The sequence below is a fragment of the Amphiura filiformis genome, chromosome 15 (assembly GCF_039555335.1).
Source record: "Amphiura filiformis chromosome 15, Afil_fr2py, whole genome shotgun sequence".
Classification (NCBI taxonomy): domain Eukaryota; kingdom Metazoa; phylum Echinodermata; class Ophiuroidea; order Amphilepidida; family Amphiuridae; genus Amphiura; species Amphiura filiformis.
In genome coordinates, this window is record NC_092642.1 from 27883561 (window position 1) to 27897844 (window position 14284).

Genomic DNA, 14284 nt, shown 5'->3' on the forward strand with positions numbered 1-14284 from the left:
TATACGACGCACAGTGTCGACTTCCTATACGATAAATATAAATTGAATACTCCGTTGGTTTGCGACGGGCGAGTGGTATTTCACCGAACGCAAGAAAAGGAGTTCTATCTGATTGGCTAGCAATCGATCGCTTAGGTCGTTTAGTAGTCAACTACAAACTCAAAACTGAGCAATGTATTTAATTCGATTGAAATCGATATTCTATTATTGACGTAGATAAAGAGAGTGATAGTGTATCAATAATGTACATTGTATTGCAGCTGGATTTTACATGCATTCCTTTATATAAATATTTTCTCAAAGAGTTGAATATGATCACAATTTTTTACCCAGGATTTCAAATTTTTTGCCCGCTAATTGCAGTTAAACATATCCACAGCAAAATACCGGTCCTCACTAATTAGTGTATTTAATTTCCAGTTAGTGTATTTAAGATAAAACATGTGATTTATAATAAAATGTTCTTGCAATAGAAATATCATATGGGATACTGATATGGTAGGCCGCAACAGCCACAACGTGGAGCTGCTACGCGTAGCTGACTTTTTGCTCCGTGGAGCCAAATTGACCAATCATGATCATGTTAGAGTTTTTCATTACTCGGAGGTAAAACTGACCAATCAAGTACGACTTACTCATTACGTGAAGCGAATTTATTCATTAAGGATACGATACATGATTTACCGAAAAGTGACCCATTTCGGAATGCGATCATGAATATTAAAGAAAAAAAAAATTTCCACAGGCTTCGTTGGGACTCGAACCAGCGATTCTAAACTTCCTTCGATTACGGCGTCTAGCGCTTTACCACTCGCCACCGTGGCAGTTAAGCGATGGAGTGTAATGATAATAGATAAATCTCATAATGCCATCTTTAGCCTTTTGTTTACTAAAAAAAGACGCGTTTTGTAAAGATAGATTAGCCGTTTTATGCATAAATAGCACGAACGTTTGGGAAAGGTTTCAAACAAGTAATAAAGACACTGATGTGATGATGAAATTGCGTAAGTCGGGAATTACTATATCTGCGTCGCAATGTTTTGTTTTGGTTTTAGGAATTTGACCTTAAAATTTACAACTTCATGACATTATCATTCGAAATCAACAAAAGATATTTCAACACTATATGTCCTCATTTTTCTCTAGAATGTTTTGTACATGTATGTGAAATAGCTTCAACAATGGTTCGCTGCATAATGGTAAAAATAGCCTTGACTCAAAAAAGGGCGATAGGTACCATATTTACTGATTCAGGCTAAATTTAAAATTGATATAAAACGTTCGTTTTTTGATCGATTACAAAAATTGTTGTCGTATAAAGAAATTGTATCTGGCGTGAATTACGCTACATTTTTTATTCCTAGGGCTCTTTGACTCCTTCAAATAATTTTTTTAATGATAGAGTGAATCCCCTGGCCCTCTATAATTACGCACAAAAGATCGACCCCCCTTAAGAATTTGCCAGACGAGCGTCACGTAGTTGCAAGATATCCTCGGTCACGAAAGTTGTGATTCAAAAAGTAGTTTATGAAAAGTACGAACCGACTTATTATTAAGATGGACATGCACTCATAAGAAACTCATACATTATTGTACATAACTATATAGCTAGGCAGAGTGGTGGTAAACCATGCACACAGTTCTGCGATCTGCAGTGTATCGCCGGGAGCTAATTTGTATAACTTGCGCGGTGTGGCCTGCGAATTCGACCTTCAACAAACCAGTTCGGATTTACTTTATATACTAGTAGTAGGCCATACATACTGTAGTTTACTGTCCGTTTTCCTATACACAATACTCAGTGCGCTCACCATTGACGCGTGACCTCTACAAATAGTGTATGTTAGAAGTATAGGCCATTGCCTAGTTGACGTCACTGTGTAAAAAATAACCGGCCAATATTTAAAGTATTCTCTGAAATTCTAGAAAATATAGTTTTGCATATCCTAAATTTTTAGCTAATTTAGGTGTTTGGAAATATTGGTACTTTTGTGTTTTAGGAAGGATATGTAAACGACAGATAACACCAAAAAATATGAAGAAATTATTTCTAAACCGTGTTAAGTCATTAAGCTTCTCATTTTCAAGAACGCTGGTTAACAATAAGCAGACTATTGTCTCATTTCGTAAACAAAAGCCCACAGTATTGTTACCTTGCGTTCGCTTTATAATCGTTCACCCAACTGAAACTATGATACCAGCTCATTGCTCATTGCACAGGTAAAACAGACACAAGTGCAGTGTGTATTTAACCAGAGAAGATCTGATGTAACATAGTTGAGCTGTTTTCATTGAGTGTTATCTTGGTTTAATAGCTTTTAATGGGGTTTAAGTCCTTCAAAGGTCGTGGTGAATTCTACTGTAGACATGACTGCATCATGATTATTTTAAAGTCAACAACATTCAACAATATGATTACCTTGATAGTATGACAGTATCAGTACCGTGGGTGTCAGTGATCCTGGCCTGACACAGTAGACAAACAAACAAACAAACAAACACGCCACACACATCACACATGCATGCAAGGTAACATTGACTATACACTAATCAAACAATGGTATTGATCCTGTACAACTGGTCGTGGTTTATTTACAATCGATTCATTTAAAATTCCCATAGTAAACATTAATTTTGGCAAGAGTTTTCTCTCGCTGGAACGAGGATGCATCCACTGGCTCCGCGTAATGAAAAAATCTAACATGATTGGTCAATTTAGCTCCGCGAAGCGAAAAGTAAGCTACGCGTAGCAGCTCCACGTTGTGGCGGTTACGGCCAGCCATATACTGATCATGCGAAAATCGTAAAAACATAGAATAGAAACAGTGCGGCAGGCTCTCAAAATCTCAAATTGTATGCTTAGCCTGAGTCGCTCGGCCTATCTCGAAAAAAATCACCATGCGTAGCTGTTGAAAAACGTGAGGATTCATCGTACTATCACGGCAATTTTTGACACGAAGATATAGGGATGATGACGGTGTGCGACGTACGTGTATATTACTATGTTTCTGTATTTGAATGAAAAAAACAAACAAATATTGTGCCTTGACTGTAAAAAAAAAATCAAAATATCGCATATCGCATAGCTCATATTCTTAAAAAAAAAACAAAAAAAAACGCATAGCACTTAGCTTTTTTACCAAATGTGTCCGAGACATACTTTCTTTTTTATTTGGCCTTATAGGCACTGACTTGATTGCACATGTCTTCCTCGGCAGGTGAGTTCGGGGCCTCAGAATTTTGGCATGGCCCACCAAGCCCCCCCCCCCAAAAGGTAAATCCCGTTCTGGTTAAAAGGGCCTGTATTGCTCCTTGTCCATGGCCCCTGATGCTCTTGCTACGCCCCTTGGCGAGTTGGACACTTCTATTAAAATTATTATGGATTATGTTTTGCCATCAAATGTTGAACTTGTGTAACACTTTATGAATAAATTCAGATGTGTTGTTAACTCTTTAAGACAGTTAAGACACGTGCGTAAGAAACCACAACTCGTGTGAGAGTGTAGGCCTATAATTACTTGTCGTGCTTGATCATCAGCGACTTAATTAAAGGAGTATTTCATGATCCTAGCATCCTCTTTTATGACATTTTCAGTAGATATCCACAAAAAAAGCTTATTACCAAAATTTCAGTTCATTCCCATTTTGCATTTGCGAGTTATGCATGATTACTATGTGAATTACACTATTCCGTAGACAATGTGTTGTAATTTCGTTCTGGTATACCAGAACGAAATTCAAATATCACGATATCTTTGCTAAACGAATTAATCTGCAAGAATTTTTTTGTACATAAACATTATATGTTACCAGAGGTTTCCAGGGGGGCGCTCACATGTAAAGATGGTACGGGTATGTGCGGCGGTCAAGGGTCCCTTTTTCAGGCTCTCCGGCAGTTCTTCAAGACCCTCATTTGCATCATGCTCCAGTTCATTGAGCCTCAAACTCTGATAATTTGAGTGCTTGAGCTCAAATTTGGAAAAATATGAATTTTTAAAGCTCCAAAGCCTATAATTTGGCGCAATTTTAGTTCACAGACCCTCTCAAGGGGGGGGATGATGCTGTGGATCACGAAATGCCCTTTTAACAAGCACCCCTGCGCTAAGGCAAATAATAATAATAATAAAAGATTGATTGCTTGTCCTCCACCAAATGACCCTAATCTGGAAGAAAAAAATCCTGGTGCCGCCACTTCCTGAGCTCGAGAGGGAAGTTTATAGATATAAAGCATAATAAAATCACAAAAAAGTGACAAATTTATGGACTTGCAGATAAATTGGCCAATTGAATAAAATTCAATTTTTTGTGGGTATAATCTATTCAAATAAAGTGGCACCTGACTCAAGCAACGGGTTTTGGACAAATCCTAGATCCTGTGCGTGAACCTTGTTATGAACTGCCTAAGGGTGATATTAAGAGGATCCCCACCAGGAGCCACTTTTTTACAAAAAGTAGGGCTTGGTTCAAAAGGTTTTTCAGAGAACCAGGAGCCACTTCAGGTCCATCAGGATCCTATGCCATATTCGCTGTCGTAGTGCACGTTAGTAACTATTGGTTACTGCTCCAAGCCTGGGCTCATACACCTGTTTCGAATTTTGATATGCCATAGGCTTTGTGTTGTGATCATTCCGATCAGTGGTTCGTAACAAAGAAAGCGTGATCCAGTTGACCTGGCAACGGGCATATTGTAACGTGCACTACGACAGCGAATAGACGATTTTGGTCAAAAAACGAAGAAAGGATACTTTTGACTTTGACTTTGAAGAATACTTCGCAACGCTTCCATACATGAAGTCAAGCGCGAAGGGATGTGAGGGCGCGTAGGTTGCTTATGCTTGTTGTAGTTGCTTTCTTCTTAGGTGATCTGTAACTTCGGTCTTGAATGTTGAGGTGATTGGTATGTTAACTATATGTTCAGGCAGTACATTCCACTCTTGAATTGTTCTTCTTTGCTCTTGGTCTGAGATATGCTAGGCTGTTGTTATGACGAGTGGGGCGGACGACTGGTGTGAGAAACGTTTGCGCCGGTATGGCAACCTGGCCAGAGTTGACTTTGTGAAGCATAGTCAACCTTGTTGCCTGCCGACGCATTTGGAGAGAATCCCATTGTAGTGATTTCATCATCTCTGTGACGCTGCTTGTTCTGCCGTAATCTCTGCAAGCGAATCTTGCTGCTTTGCGTTGGACAGCTTCCACCTTCTGTATGAGTTCTTTATTAGCGGGGTCCCAAACGCAACAGCTATACTCGAGGTGTGGGCGTTGTGATGTGCCCTGAGTAATTTGATTTAATTTAATTATTTAACTTTGTTTACAAGCTGAAAGTATCTTATGAGATGGGAAACCGCATTGTATTTTGGAATTTCCCTCAAATTATATTGTAAACAAAGTCAGATCTATGTTTGGAACTTGGAAAGCCCCAGTTCATTATTGCACCATCAGGAAAACCCCCCAGGAAGTGATGTAATGTGAATGTGTATAATTAATCTTGGGAAATCCCAAGATTGCAGCAATGTTGTGAAAATGTGATTGAAGTAATGGTTTATTAATAGATGATGGGATTTTTTTGCATGAGTACTGATATAAAAAGCTGAAGGCTTTTGTTGGGACTTTACAGAATGTCATGTGAGATTGAAAACTCCACATGTGTGTGATGGTCTTCGTGCTTCAAAAAAGAAGTACATTTTAACCAGTTTATATAGCCAATAATTGAGCTAATTTTAATACAGCAACGAAGAAGACAGCGAGCACACAAAAGTGCTCTTCCTCATCAAAGGATTAAAAGTTCTTCTGTCAAATTGCTGGAGTTTGCTGGGTTTGTGAAGGCCACGCATCTGTCAAGAAACAGTGGAGCTGTGTTAAAGAAACCGGTTCCCTGGAAAAAGAGTGATTGGTGAAAGAAACACCATTTTTGGAGAAAGCAGCGCAAGGAGATATATTTGAGGAGAAAGCAGCGCAAGGAGATATATTTGTGGAGATAACAGCGCAAAGGAGATTGGAGAAAGCATCATCATTTTCGTATGAGGATTTTATACGCAAGGATTTATAAGCGCAAGTGTACACTGGACTTACATGGGACAAGCGAATAAGGATATATTACATCAGTCGTCCAGAACATTGCAAGAACTCTAGGATCACCAACAAGAAGACAGCTGGTTAAGTAGTCATAGAGTAAAACTGTCATTGTGTGATTTTATTGTATATGCGATAGTGTTCTTATATGTACCAATCATACTCTGTTTTCAATTAAAGACTTAGATTTTGTTAGCTTAAATAAACAGTGTATTGGTGTTGTGCATTCGTGTGAGTTCGGGTAAAAGGTGATTTTGGCCTTGAGTCAAGTACGACTCGTAACAAAAATTGGGGGCTCGCGTCCGGGATAATACACTGTAAAAAAGTTGACATTAATATACTGAGTCTTGAAAGTGAAAGTACAGTATGGCAGAGTTCAAAGCAGAAGAGTTTCTTGAAACTATAAATTGGGAGAAGTTTGATGAGTTGAAGAAGCCTGATTTATTGGCATTTGCCAAACATTATGACTTGAAAGTAAAGCAAGCTACAAGAAAGCAATTAATCAAAAATGCCTTGATTGATGTTTTGGTCGGGAGGACATTTTGATGAATCCTATTTGGAAGAGAAACTTGCAGTAGAAACTGAAATTGGTGGGGACTCGGCATTTAAATTGAAAGAGTTGGAAATTCAATTAGAAATGAAGAAAATGGAAATGGACCAAAAGAAAATGGAAATAGAAATGGACCAAAAAGAAAAGCTGGAAATGATCAAGTTAGAGAATGAAAATAAAGAAAAACAAGAAAGGCTAGACATTGAAAAACAAAAACTAGCAATGGAAGACAAAGCACGCCAAGAAAAGATGGCGCTTGAGCACCAAAAGTTAGAAACAGAAGAAAAGGAAAAGGTAGCAAAATTGGAACTTGAAAAACAAAAATTGGATATGGAAGAAAAGGAAAAACTAGCTAAGATTCAAATGGAAGCACATTTGAAAGAAAAAAGAAATTGAGTTTGAACAAGAGAAGTTAGCAAAACTAGGTGACAAATACTCATCAAGTTTCTCCTCAAAGTCAAAGTCAGGGTTTGATGTTACAAAGTATGTAAAGCTTGTGCCTAAATTCAAAGAGAAAGAAGTTGACGAGTACTTTCAACATTTTGAAAAGGTAGCTACAAATTTGAAGTGGCCTCCAGAGCATTGGACCCTACTGTTACAAAGTAGTTTTGTGGGGAAGGCCAGGGAAACTTACTCAGCTCTACCAATAGAGAAGTGTAATGATTATGAAGAAGTCAAACAGGCAGTCCTTAAGGCCTATGAACTGGTGCCTGAAGCATACAGACAAAAGTTCAGAGATTCAAGAAAGCAAGCAGATCAAACCCATGTAGAATTTGCTAGAGTAAAAGAACAAATGTTTGACAGATGGCTTGGGTCAAAAGAAGTCAAAGATGATTTCGGCCAACTTAAGCAATTAGTTCTTATAGAAGAGTTCAAGAAATGTGTCCACGTTGACATTAAAACCCATTTGGATGAAAGTGCTAGCAAAATTAAGACGCTAAACGAAGCGGCGACAATGGCGGACGACTATGGTTTAACTCACAAATTGAATGGGAGTAGATTTAGTCATAACAGAAGTTATTCAAACAGGTTCAGCCATAACCAACCTAGAGCAAATCAGGGTGGTACACAAGAAGTGAAACCTCAGTCTAATTCACAGCATAGTGCTGGTGGTAGAGGGACCCCAGGGAGTTCAGGTAACAGAGCAAAATTTGGGACTGAATTTAAAGCCAAAGTAACTTGTACTCATTGTAAGAGACCAGGGCATACGATGACCCAGTGTTATTTCTTAAAAGGCAGACAAGACGCACAAAAACAGCAACAAACTGCTAGTAATACTGTAGGATGTGCAGTGTCACTTGGGTCAAAGAAACAAGTCAGTCAAATCAAGAAACAAGAATTCCCACAAAAGGGAGGTGAGACAGACAAGGTGTGTGAAGAATTTGAACCATTTGTGTTAGAGGGAGTGGTATCACTTGGTGATAATGGTAGTCCAAAGCCCATTAAGATTGTGCGAGATACGTGTTGTGCACGGTCTATGATTCTGGAAGGAACTTTGCCCTTTAATGAGGTTAGTTCAGCAGGTAATGCTTTGATCCAGGGTATTGGGATGGAAATAATTAGTGTACCTCTCCACAAAATTAACTTGACATCTGACTTGGTTTCTGGTCCTGTAACCATAGGAGTTAGACATGAATTGCCAGTCAAGGGAGTGTCCATGTTGCTAGGAAATGATCTGGCAGGGGGAAGGTTTTCCTGACCCAATAGTCTGAGATAAGCCCTGTTTACAGGATGATAATAGTGAGGAAGAGGAGATATTTCCTGCATGTGCAGTGACACGGGCAATGAGTAAGAGAGCCTCATTAGAAACAATTGAGGACAACCAAATTGATGACTTAGGCTACAATTTGGAAGACACATTTGTGTCAAAGTTGAATGAGAAAGAAGATAAACTTCCTTCTCCTGGGGATAAAAATACCCCTAAAGATGACACAGCCTCTGAGCATGAACAAATTGGGGAAACCATGAAAGACCCATTAAGTCATGACAAGCTGATTCTGGAGCAACAAAATGACCCAGAACTCAAAGAGATCAATCAAAGGGCATTGACCCTAGAAGAAGCAGAACAAAATTCTGTCTGTTTTTACAAACAAGATGGTGTGCTAATGAGAAAATGGCGCCCTCTTGATGTTCCTGCCGATGAAGAGTGGAAGGTAGTGCACCAAATTGTGGTACCAAAAGTATACCACACTGAAGTAATTAACATAGCACATGATAGTCCCATGGCAGGGCATTTGGGTGTTAAGAAAACTCATGAAAGAATTCTGAGACATTTCTGGTGGCCCACTCTCAGAAAAGATGTTTCTGAATATTGCAAAACATGTCACATATGCCAAGTAGTAGGGAAGCCAAATCAGAAAATACCTCCTGCTCCATTAAAGCCAATTCCAGCCTTTGATGAACCATTTAGTAGGGTTATTATTGATTGTGTAGGCCCCTACCAAAGACTAAGTCAGGTAATCAATACCTTCTGACAATTATGTGCGCGTCAACACGCTTTCCTGAAGCCATACCCTTGAGAAATATTAAAGCAGTGACAATAGTGAAAGCTTTAACCAAGTTCTTCACATTTGTGGGGCTCCCCAAGTCCATACAGTCAGATCAAGGATCAAACTTTACTTCTGGAGTATTTCAGCAGGTCATGTATCAATTAGGTATAGAACAGTATACCTCAAGTGCTTACCATCCAGAATCACAAGGTGCACTAGAAAGGTTCCACCAAACATTGAAAAACATGATCAGGACATATTGTTTGGAATTTCAGAGGGACTGGGATGAGGGAGTACACTTGTTGTTGTTTGCTGCTAGGGAAGCTGTTCAGGAAACTTTAGGATTTAGTCCTTTTGAGTTAGTGTTTGGACACACAGTGCGCGGGCCCTTAAAGTTGTTGAAAGAAAAGTGGCTCAATGAGAAATCAGATATCAATTTATTGGATTATGTCTCCAATTTTAAGCATAGGCTTAACAGAGTAACTGATATTGCCAAAGAAAACTTGAAACAGGGTCAGGCCAAAATGAAACAATGGTATGATAAACGTGCCAAAGAGAGAGTGTTCAAACCAGGTGACAAAGTTCTAGTACTGTTTCCAATTCCAGGACACCCATTACAAGCCAGATATCATGGCCCATGTGAAGTAGAGTCAAAAGTGGGTGAAGTAGATTATATTATCAAGACTCCTGGTAGACGCAAGAGCAGGCAGTTATGCCACATAAATATGCTCAAAGAGTATGTTGAAAGAAGTGACAGTGGCATTCCAAAACCTGTGTGTACAGTAAAACATGCTGATAATGTGGACAAACATGCCGATGTAGACAAAATCGCCAATGTAGACAAGAGTAAAGATGACAATTCTGATGTCACATTTGACCAGGATAAAGAGCTGGAGCACAAAGAGTATAATTTAAAATTGAACAATTCTGATGTGCTCACTAATTTGGACTCAAAGTTAGGTCATCTTTCTCAAGATCAACAAAGTCAAATTGCAAATTTGATTCACAAATTTGACAATATATTTCCTGATACGCCAAGTAGAACAAATGCTGCATTTCATGATGTAGATGTTGGTGATACAAAACCAATCAAGCAGCATCCTTACAGAGTCAATCCATTGAAAATGGAACATCTCAAAAATGAGATTAATTATATGCTGACAATGATATCATAGAACCAAGTAGTAGTGAATGGAGTTCACCGTGTATACTTGTTCCCAAGCCTGATGGTTCATACCGATTGGTCGCAGACATGAGAGCTGCAAATGTTCATTCAAAGACAGACTCGTACCCAATTCCAAGAATTGATGATTGCATAGACAAAATTGGGAATGCAAAATTTGTTAGCAAATTTGATCTTTTGAAAGGGTACTGGCAGGTTCCACTCACAGACCGTGCCAAAGAGATTTCTGCTTTTTGTACACCATTTGGTCTTTACCAATACAAAGTTATGCCATTCGGGTTGAAAAATGCGCCAGCAACATTTCAGAGAATGGTGAACCAAATTGTGGCAGACATAGAGGGATGTGAAGCGTATGTAGATGATTTGATTGTTTACAGTCAAACTTGGGAACAACACATGGAACAACTCCATCAATTGTTTGAGAAGCTGTCTGAAGTACAATTGACAGTCAATCTGGTAAAAAGTGAGTTTTGCCATGCCACAGTCACATACTTGGGATATGTTGTAGGTCAAGGTCAGGTGAAACCGATCAAAGCCAAAGTTGAAGCAATTGAGCAATACCCCACACCTGTAAACAAGAAGGCACTCATGAGATTTCTAGGAATGGTTGGCTATTATAGAAAGTTCTGTCCAAACTTTTCAGAGATAGCAAGTCCTTTGACTGATTTGTTGAAGAAAGATGCAAAATTCATTTGGTCAGAACAGTGTGAAAATGCTTTTCACAAAGTCAAATCAATACTCATGAGTTCACCAGTACTTACTGCACCTGATTTTCAGAAGCAGTTCAAGTTGACTGTTGATGCCAGTGACATAGGCTGTGGAGGTGTTGTGATGCAAGAGGGTGAAGATCAAATTGACCACCCTATTTGTTACTTTTCAAGGAAATTCAACAAGCACCAGAGAAATTACTCCACAATTGAGAAGGAGTGTCTAGCATTGCTATTAGCATTGCTACATTTTGATGTGTATTTGGGTACCACAGTATACCCTGTGCTTGTTTTCACAGATCACAATCCCCTCACCTTCATCAACAGGATGAAGAACAAAAACCAAAGACTGGTGAGGTGGAGTTTGACCTTGCAAGAGTACAATCTGGACATCAAACATATTAAGGGAAAAGACAATGTAATGGCTGATGCCCTGTCCAGAATTGCATAAAACCTGACAAACAAAAATTTCCTTTAAAAGGGAAGTTGTGTGTGACAAGTAGTCACTGTGTATGATGAGTTAAATACTCAAAGTTGATAATAGGTTAAAGTTGATGTAAAGGAAGAAAATATTTAAGAAAGTTTTCATTACATTCGAACTTTCTTCTTTTAAGGGGGGAGGGTGTGATGTGCCCTGAGTAATTTGATTTAATTTAATTATTTAACTTTGTTTACAAGCTGAAAGTATTTCATGAGATGGGAAACCCCTTGTATTTTGGAATTCCCCAAATTATATTGTAAACAAAGTCAGATCTATGTTTGGAACTTGGAAAGCCCCAGTTCATTATTGCACCATCAGGAAAACCCCCCAGGAAGTGATGTAATGTGAATGTGTATAATTAATCTTGGGAAATCCCAAGATTGCAGCAATGTTGTGAAAATGTGATTGAAGTAATGGTTTATTAATAGATGATGGGATTTTTTGCATGAGTACTGATATAAAAAGCTGAAGGCTTTTGTTGGGACTTTACAGAATGTCATGTGAGATTGAAAACTCCACATGTGTGTGATGGTCTTCGTGCTTCAAAAAAGAAGTACATTTTAACCAGTTTATATAGCCAATAATTGAGCTAATTTTAATACAGCAACTTGAAGAAGACAGCGAGCACACAAAAGTGCTCTTCCTCATCAAAGGATTAAAAGTTCTTCTGTCAAATTGCTGGAGTTTGCTGGGTTTGTGAAGGCCACGCATCTGTCAAGAAACAGTGGAGCTGTGTTAAAGAAACCGGTTCCCTGGAAAAAGAGTGATTGGTGAAAGAAACACCATTTTTGGAGAAAGCAGCGCAAGGAGATATATTTGAGGAGAAAGCAGCGCAAGGAGATATATTTGTGGAGATAACAGCGCAAAGGAGATTGGAGAAAGCATCATCATTTTCGTATGAGGATTTTATACGCCAAGGATTTATAAGCGCAAGTGTACACTGGACTTATGAGGACAAGCGAATAAGGATATATTACATCAGTCGTCCAGAACATTGCAAGAACTCTAGGATCACCAACAAGAAGACAGCTGGTTAAGTAGTCATAGAGTAAAACTGTCATTGTGTGATTTTATTGTATATGCGATATTGTTATTATATGTACCAATCATGCTCTGTTTTCAATTAAAGACTTAGATTTTGTTAGCTTAAATAAACAGTGTATTGGTGTTGTGCATTCGTGTGAGTTCGGGTAAAAGGTGATTTTGGCCTTGAGTCAAGTACGACTCGTAACAGCGTACCAAAGCTTTATATGCTGTGGCTTTTAGAGTAGTTGTACAGGGGTGTAAGTTTCTACACACAACTCCAAGCACTCTCTTTGCTTTGGCTACAGCTTGGTTAACATGAACATCCCATTTTAGGTCTTTTGTAAGGTGTACACCCAGATAAGTATGAGTCTCAGTTTCTTGAAGTATGTTTTGACCAAGTTTGTATTGATGGTCTGGGTTTTTGTCTAGAATGAGTTATTTTTAAAGTATAACATTTCTGCACGTTAAACTGCATCTGCCAGGTCTTTTGCCAGACATCCAGTTTATCCAGATCTTGCTGGAGAGTTTCAACATCAGAGTTGTCGTGGATGGGGCGGTACATTACACAGTCGTCCGCGAATAAACGGACCTCCGACGAGATGTTATTCGGGAGGTCGTTTATATACGCTAAGAACAATAACGGTCCGAGGACGGTGCCTTGGGGAACGCCCGATCTAACTGGCACCCACTGCGAATGGTCGCCATCCACGACAACTCTCTGTTTTCGCCTTGTAAGGAAATTTGATACCCATGTATGAGTCCTACCAACAACGCCATAATTTTCAAGTTTGTGTAACAACCTCCTGTGTGGTACAGTGTCGAACGCCTTGCTAAAGTCCATGATGACCATGTCAACAGGGATTTGGTCATCAAGGGCTTTAGCAAGGTCGTCGACTGTGAGAAGTAATTGGCTTTCACAAGAGTGGTGCTGGCGAAAGCCGTGTTGCTTACTAGTAAGAATATGATGCTTATTAAAGTGTTGTATGATGTTGCTGTGCAGGATATGTTCCAGTATCTTGCAACATATAGGAGTTAGTGATACAGGGCGGTAGTTAGAGGCAGTGGCTCTATCGCCCTTTTTGAATATGGGTGATATGTTGGCGGTTAGCCAATCAGCGGGCAGTGAGCCAGTAGACAGTGATTTTTTAAAGATATGGGTAAGCGCCGGTGTGAGTTCTTGAGCAAATGTTTTCAAAATTTTTGCAGCAACACCATCCGGGCCCGATGCCTTGTTTTCATCTAGGTCACTGAGCAGCTTTTGAACGCCATCTTGGTGTATTTCAAAATCTTTCATTGGCGGGTACTTACGTTGGCTTGGTAAATCCACCATTGGCTCTTCATTCGTAAACACTGATTCAAATTGACTATTTAAAATCTCTGCCTTACCATCACTATCGGATATCAACTCACCGTTCTTTCTAAGTGCTTGAATACCCGTAGTGTCTTTACGCAGTTTCTTGACGAAACTCCAGAATTGTTTTTGTGACTCAATACAAGAGCTACGCACCCATCTCCAGTATGCGATCTTAGTTTCTTTTTGGATTTCTTTTCTAATTGCTCTAAATTTTTGTCTGTCAACTACACTGCCTGTTTTTTTAGCCCTGTTAAAGATCCTCTGTTTTCTCCTGAGTTTCCTTCTAATGTCTTGTGAAATCCAAGGAGTGAGGTTCTTTTTAGATGAAAATTTAAAGGGTATGTGATCATCCATAGCTTGGGAGATACCATTTTTGAACTCATTCCAATCATCTTCCACTGTGGATGATTCATTAGCAGTGATGT

General features: G+C 39.1%; 1 protein-coding gene across 5 annotated transcripts in view; it reads left to right on the top strand.

The window, feature by feature from the left end:
• Positions 1-14284, top strand: part of LOC140171448 (uncharacterized) — a 179411-nt gene that overhangs the window by 51645 nt on the left and 113482 nt on the right. The gene's annotated exons all lie outside the window — the stretch shown is intronic.